Raw genomic sequence first — 8,294 nt, 5'->3', positions numbered from 1 at the left:
TATATTCAAATAAGATTTTAAATTGTAATACTATTTCACAATATTACAAGTTTTACTGTATTTTTTATATTAAAAAAAATCAGCTTTGGTGAGCATGAGCTCTTTATAAAACATTTTTTGTTCCTTTGTGCTTTTTTTGTGCCTTTGTGCACTGGCTAAGGAGCATGAGTCAAACTGAAAAAATAAAAACAAAATTTTCTGAGGTAATGTGTTATGTAATCTTGTTTAAATGGATTTCATGAAATTGGTATCGAAAAAAGTATCGTTAAAGAACCGGTATCGAAACTGAGGTATCGAAAATGGCACCGGATCAAAAGATTTTGAACGATACCCAGCCCTACAAAATGGTCATACATATTTTGTTAATGCATAAATTCTCTTCGTTATATATGAACTATATGGGCCTAATGTTTATTGGGTCACAAGGATTTATCGACTTTAAAATGTGGGTCCCCAGAAAAAAAGTTTGGGAAACACTGTTCTAACTGACTCCCCATAGTGAGTTTTTTTCAAGGCTGTTATTTTAGAACGTTCCCCCTTAATGTTTCCATGGCGACGCGTCATATTTGTCACGTGACACACCGCAGCTACAATAACACTGACAGATGTATCGCTTTTATTTACTTTTCCCTTTTTTTATTCAAAATATTCACAAACTTGCTTACCATGTCATCAACTATCTAATATTCCGATTCTCAAAAATGTGTATGTGAGTGTGTTTGATCATTTAAAAACCTTTATAAATAATCTTGATCTTGATCTATAACGTGAGATGGGCGCCACAATGTGAATGTTTCTTTGCGCTGCAGTTCAGAGAATTCTGGCTGTGAGTCATCAGTTTCTCCCGAAATACATGCAAGAAAGTGGCCGGTGTCGGTGAACTGTGAGAAGAATAGAGTAACTATATAGTTACTTCCACTATGTTTGTCTGATATGAATAACACACGTCGGCAAATTATATTTGAATATATTGTTATTGCTGCTTCCACAGACATCAGAGTGTATTTTACATACTCCAAATGTATTGTTTTACTAGTGCTTAGGAGTATTTAAATGTCTGAAACCTAAAATAAACATTATGAGGTTGAAAACACAGCATAGTTGTGATATATGACAGCGCTGAAAGCGTCCGACTCTGGCTCAGCGCTAGCCAACGCGCGAAAGCACAGTTTGAATCTGGCAGTTATGTCGTCACTGAACACTCTAAATCCCATATGAGACTGTACCACTCAAAAGGTTAAAGATTTCATTTGTAACCATGAATACAAAAATGAAACTGAGGGGGCACAAATCAGATCTGAGGGGGCAATGCCCCCTTTTGCCCCCTCGTGGCGCCGGGCCTGGCGCTTCTGTTTAGCGCCCCAAACTGCGCGTGCCCGAGCCGAGGCGCGCACTGCGCACATCTCTATCAGACAGCGTCTATCGGCCTGGCTAGCTGGATGCGGTCATGCTAATGCCTTGTTTTGCTTTCCGTGATTACTTTTTAAAACAACAGCGACAGATCCAGCATGGACAGTTACCGGAGTGAGGGACCTGTCTGAGAAAGTAACTAAACTGTTTGAGTTAAATCTCAGATGCAAATGGAAAGTTTGTGCAGTTTGTTTGTTTTTGTGTAAGAATGCCTCTGTCTTGTAATAGCCTATGGCATTAATTACTGACGTTTTGACAGAGCACTGGTATCATGCAGTTTGTGTTAAATTGTGTTTGGGTGGTTAATACTAATAATTATTTGTAATACTATTATTATTATTATTCGGTTTAAAAAGATATGTAAAGGCAGTGGTTCTCAAACTGGGTTTGTGGTGGTTCTCAAACCGTGAGGTGACAGAAGGGGGTGCGGGAACAAAATGCTGAATTTTGCCGTTCCTTTAATACTACCTCATCTTAAAATACGATTTAAACAGCGATTTAAACTCTCAGGTTAAATGCTGTAAATACATGAAATCCGATCAAATTACCTCATCTTTTGCGGTCAAAACTGTCTGCGTTTAAGCAGCGTGTATAGGCTATATGACAGGTCTTGAGCAGATTGCTGCCTCAGCAAATCGCGCTATACTGCCGTTCTCGACAATGTTTGTAAAAGTAGGGATTTAGCACTTACTAGCATGAAGAACAAATATAGACACAGGCTGTGCATGGAGATCGATATAAAGAATCAAACTCTCTTCGATACAAAGACATAGCCTACCCTGTGCGAGTTCCTGTGTTTAATGTTGATCACATTATATGAAGATCCACACGATTGCAAATGTCACATTGATTTTATACAACAGTTCAACAAACGAAATATTAATATTAAGTGATGTTCATTTTCAACACAGTTGTCAGTATTTTTACAATAAAATAATAGCTCCAAGTAACGAAAGCCACAGCAGAACTGCAGCACAGCAGTGTTTGTGAACGAATCTGCGGCTTTGAACGAATCTTTAGAGTCAATGATTCAATGATTAATTCACAAATACAGCCACTTGCTTCATTTCTGAATGATTCAATGACTCACCACCTACTGGCGTTTTTAATTTAATATTTAAAAGCATCATTTCGTTTTTACCATTATTGCATATTTATCTATTTAACTTTTTTTTTTAAGCATTATTTATGTTATAAAGGTATTTGTAAAGGCAAAAATGCAGTTGAAAAAAATCGATTTAAGGGGGCAAATATTGTCCCTTACTGAAAAAGGTGTGACTGAAGAGTGTGGGTAAGCAGAAGGATATTAAGCCTCTTGGGGTACAACTCTAAAAAGTTTGAGAACCACTGGGACTGGGTTAAGGAATAGAACAAAATAAACAAAGCACAATACACATACCAAGGGCAGAAAGTAGGCCTAATAGCCTTTGCCCATGGTTTGAATATGACAGCCCCACCTAAGATATTTTTCACCAGCCGCCACTGACACAACGAATGCAACAAACCAACAAAGACGTGAGGGAAAGGAGCCCAACATAAAGAGAGCAGAGCACATAAGGATCAGGTGAACACAATCAAGCAAACGAGGACTAGACGAGGACTGTGTCCGAAAACTGATAAATGCTGCCTTCGGAGGACACATTCCAAGGTCGGAATTAAGGCATCAAGCCAAGTCCGAATGAAATGTTAGTTTTACTTCCTGTCTCCTGAGATACCTTCATTTGATCGATCAAACAGCAGCATAGATCTATATCCCACAATCCTATGCTTTCCATTCTGTGCCAGTTGAGCTAGAAAAATAAAGATGGCATCTGAAAGTTGCAGCTGGTGGTCAGTTTGTGTGTAAATGTAAAATTTTTATAAACATTTTCCACAGCGAGAAATTACTATTGTAGTCATTAAATATTCACTTAGTTTTCACCAAAGCTCACTCTATTTTGCTGTAGATCGTTAAACCGTTATGCTGCCTCAAGTCTGTCCGAAATCAGTTTCGTGAGGAACCTTTGTACGCAGACGCTGCCTGCACATAAGCCTAGCTTATGATAGCATTGCCTGATAGGGCAGCGAGGCAACAAGTCTGCTGCCTTGTTTTCGGACACAGCCAAGGACTAAACAAGGGGGCGTGGTAATGGGAAACAAGGAGGAGGGACTAGAAGAACACATGACTAACACAATCAAAGACAGCGCCATGTGGCCAGACACTAGGCAAACAAAAAACCATTGAACAGAGACAAGACAGATAAGACAGGACCCCACCCTCCAACGGACGCCTCCCGGCATCCACACTGAACAAAAGGAGTCCAAGGAGGTACCAACTGGGAGGATGGCAGGGAACAATACTTGGAGTTCCAGGGCATCCAGGAAACACAGGGATGGAGAACATAATACAGGGGAGTAGTTTGGGGCTGACCAGGAAGGTGCCGGCCTTGGAAACACGTAATGACCAGGTAACACAGTGGGCGGGATGGGAGGGGTAGGGACAAAATTAGTGGTCTTCCTAGGACATGGGCTTGCTCCAATGGTCGGGGCTTGAAAATGGCCTTGGTGTCAGAAACAGTCTTTGGGATAAATTCTTGATTGGGGAAGGACTTGGGGATGAACTCAGGGACCATGACTGACCTGGCAGGAAGGGTGCTTGTCAGGGGAATTGGTTCAGGAGTTTAATGAACAGTCCTAGACACTGGCTCAGAAACGTCCTCCATAGCTGCAAGCATATACACTGGACTTGACTCTGGGGTGCACTCAGGGGCTGCTGAGACACCCTCTAGGCCTGCAGAGACAGGCACTGGACTTGGAGTGCCCTCCTGTGCTGCACTAGCGGGCTCAGGGACTGACTCAGGAGCGCTATCACTGGACTCTGGTCAGGGGCTGTTGAGCGCAGTAGATCGCAGTCTTGTGGGTATTCCCCGGCCTGTGATGGATGGGTGGCAAGCAGGATGAGGCAGAGAGCTGTGAGAGCAGCACGAGGCCAATGGAGTGATTGATAATGAGCGTCACAAGCGCGGCACACCGCCTCGTATATCTCACGGAGGAGCTACGGAAGCATAAAAGGAGGTGCAACAACAGTGAAGGACAAGAGAGGACCAGACCTGGACTTTTACATTATGTTTTATTTATGTGTGTGCAGTAGTCGTCCATGAGGGGCTGCCGTTTTTATATTCGTTTTGTGTTTTGTGATTATTAAAGTGTTTAAACGTTCGCCGGTTCCCACTTCCTTCCCTGAACAACAAACCGTGTTACAAATTCAATGTAAGTGTAGGTTTTATGCTTTGGTTCTGTGTAAATTAAATACTCATATAGTAGTCGTGATGTGAGTTTTAAGCCAACCTGTCCTGGAAGGCTAATTCGCCATGTTAAGAGGCTCAGGCTAAATGATTGACTATGTTTAATACTTGCGGTTTGGGGTTTTGAACAAACTTTGACCAGAGCGTTTGAAGAATATCAAAACATTGCTGACTTACAAGTGCTGTAAAGATAAACGTCTGACTGCTTTGCCTGCTCTGTTTAAATATGTTTAAAAATATCTCAATGGATTGATTATAGTGTTCTTAGAAAACCAGGCTACGATGTGAAGGGCATAACAACAGAATACATTGTTGAGTCAATGTGATGATGCGTTTGCCTGCAGGCTTAAGTAACATCAATAATTCATTTGAACGGGGTGAAGAGTTATACATTTTGCAGTGGTTAAACTTTTAGCTTGAATAAAATATGAATGAAGTTGTATTTTAGGGCTTGGCTTATAAAGGATTTTTGGAGATCTCTTGAGTGCCTCTGGTAAGGGGATGCCTATCAATTACACTTATGACAAAAGGACTGGGGAATCGTTTCTGTAGCCTGTAGAACTTTACCTATAGTACAACATAATTACCAGAAATGACAGTATATAATGATTAACACGTACCAGCTGTTGTGCTTGTGGGGAAGCTCAAGGGGGTTTAGTCTTGATAGATAGATAGATAGATAGATAGATAGATAGATAGATAGATAGATAGATAGATAGATAGATAGATAGATAGATAGATAGATAGATAGATAAGCCCCTTTCATACAGTGCGTTGATCCCGGGAAATTGCCGTAAAATTGCTAGAGTGCCTTCTGTGTGAACGCAAACACGTCCCGGGATTGATGCCGGGATGGGGACCTAGAAACATTGCCGGGATCAGTCCCGGGACGAATGCAGTAAGGGGTGTATCGTAGTGATGACGTACGTGCCATCGCACAGGCCTTTTTACAACCTACGCTACAGCATATGGGGAACGAGCCACTCGGCAAACCCAGTGGCGCTACTGGGGAGTATGGACTCGTTTTCGTGTAGAAATAACGAAGAGGAGTTATCAGCAGAACTGACATCTGACAGGAGTTATCACATCCTGACGTCACGTGTCTTTACGGGATCTTTATGGGATGTGTGTGAACACAGATTCCAGAAAATCACTGGCAGTGTGAATGAACCAAAATCAAACGATCCCAGGACACATTATCCGTGTATTTTCCGGAATCTCTGTGTAAAAGGGGCTATAGAATGATAGACAGACAGACTGACTGACTGATTGATTGATTGATTGATTTTATCCTAAGTTTCCTAGTCCAAACATATGAAAATAATTGAATATCAACAGTTTTATGAACTCTATCAATTTGAATGTTAGTTTTAAAATAATTAATGATCTGTTAAACATTAAATAATGTAAAAATATTTCAGAGTAATATTTCCCCAATCAGAGTAATAATATTTCAACATATAAAAAAGAAATCCTAGAGAAACAAAATATTGAATAATATTGAAAAAGAAAAAAATTTTTTTGCTACAACCTTAAATAAGCCATCTAATGAAAGAAGCAAGCACACTAATAAATCCACATAAAGTTTAATAAATAAATAAGATCCACTGCACATTAAAGCATTGGATAATCTGTTTCCAGTTCCATCTCTCTAACACTGATTCTGATATAAAGGTGAATAAAAGTGAATGTTTTTGAATGCTGTTTTCTTTATCTTTTCACTAACTTTGTTTACTTTTTAACTGTTTCAAGGCCTTGGTTGGGAATTAAGTATTCCTGAAATATGACGTGAAGTCTTCATGTGAAAATTTCAGTAATTATCATAATCAAACATTTTCTCGTTCTGCTCTCTTTTTAGTGCATTGTACTTGAGATAATGATGGATTTAATTATTCTCTGCCTAATTGTATATAATTATCAAAGAATTGAACACAAGAACTATGTGGACTTCACATGCTCTCAATGACAGCAAACCATTCAAATGAGTTCTTCCACCTTTCTCAACCACGTTTGTGTGCAAGTGTGGCTGATTAAACACCCTCAAACTTCATTGTTTAACTAAAGTTCACTACATTTTATTAGTTCTTGCTAGTTAGCATGCATTATATGGAAGCAGGTCAGAATGACTGAATTAACATTGTTACTAGTCCCGTTTGCATCTGTGTAGTATTGTAGTATTGTTTTTGTTTTTTTACACTCCATTATTACCTTTATGATCTTGCGCACGTTCAATAGTCATCCGGACTACGTCTTATTTTGTGAACCTAAACATTTGCCAAATATATTGTAAGTTACACAAATTATATGTTTTACAAAAATAGCTGTGGGGTATTAAAACAGCCAAGGGAAATAATTCCCTTGATATGACAAAAAATACTGCAGCCACACAAAAGACTAGTCTGTCTGAAATGGGTCATTGTCACACCTTCTTTCCAAAATTGCTCTGACGCAGTAGATAATAACACATTGATTCGAATAAATTTGACAAACCAAATAAATATTACAAATGCAATTCTCTGCTTTCATTGTGCCATTAAATAGGAAGGTCTAATTAGTGCCATGGGGAACAAACCATGAGCAGAACATGTAATTTCATAGTTTAATTATGGTTTCACAGGGATTTGAATTTGCACTGTTAAAAGCTCATTTTATTACATATCGAACAAGGGGACAATTTTGTGTGGTTTGTGTGTGTGTGCGTGTGCGTGTGTGTGTGTGCGTGTGTGTGTGTGTGTGTGTGTGTGTGTGTGTGGGTGGGTGGGTCAATTTTCATTTTGGGTAAACTATCCCTTTAAATGTAGGCGAAAGATCACTAAAGATCATTTTACTTTCATCACCGTCTCCAGAATCCTCCAGATCAGCCACTTACAGATTGTAAGTAAGGGATTGATCTGTAGAGCTTACAGCCTTATTGGTTATGTACTTATCCATTTCATTGTGAGTGCAATGCTCTTCTGATTGGCAGTGATTTGTGATTGATATTTTTCCGGTGTGAACGCACCTTAAGGGGATTTGTACTTAAATTCATCACTGTTATTTACCAAATTCCTCTTTGAGGATTTAGTTTTGCTGAAGGTACAGTAAGTGGAACGTCCACACTGGATGACAGAGAGTCCTCAACCAGAGGGTGTGTGACTGTAAAACAGTACATAGAAGAATAAGAACAGGTTAGGCATCCACTGCATTCATGTTCTTTCTTTTTTTTTCAACCTATATACTGAACAATTTATGAAATATATTTTTGCCGGTAATGTCTTCTACTATAGTGCCACTGAAAGGTTTATATACTTTTTAATGTTTTTTTTTTGACATTGGAATATTTTAAACTCTCAACAATCAATTACAGTGTTCTAAATTCCTACAAATGTCAGATATAACCTGTAGCTGAGGCTTGCCACGTCCAACAAAGTCCTGTGGAGGGTCTCCTCCAGAGCGTGCACGTATCCTCTCCACAGCTGCTCTCTGTGTAGTGAATATTTCTTGTAAGACTGATGTTATTAAAGGTACTGGAAATAAAAGACAGGTAACTAGTGAAAGGAAAACACAACATAGTGTGTTATTAAGGTGTTGAACGGATTAAATGAGCCTTGGCATAGATTT

This window comes from Rutilus rutilus (genome assembly GCF_951802725.1).
Source record: "Rutilus rutilus genome assembly, chromosome: 23".
In the NCBI taxonomy this organism is placed as follows: Eukaryota; Metazoa; Chordata; class Actinopteri; order Cypriniformes; family Leuciscidae; genus Rutilus; species Rutilus rutilus.
The sequence above is the reverse complement of the archived record's forward strand: the minus strand, read 5'-3'. Positions refer to the sequence as shown.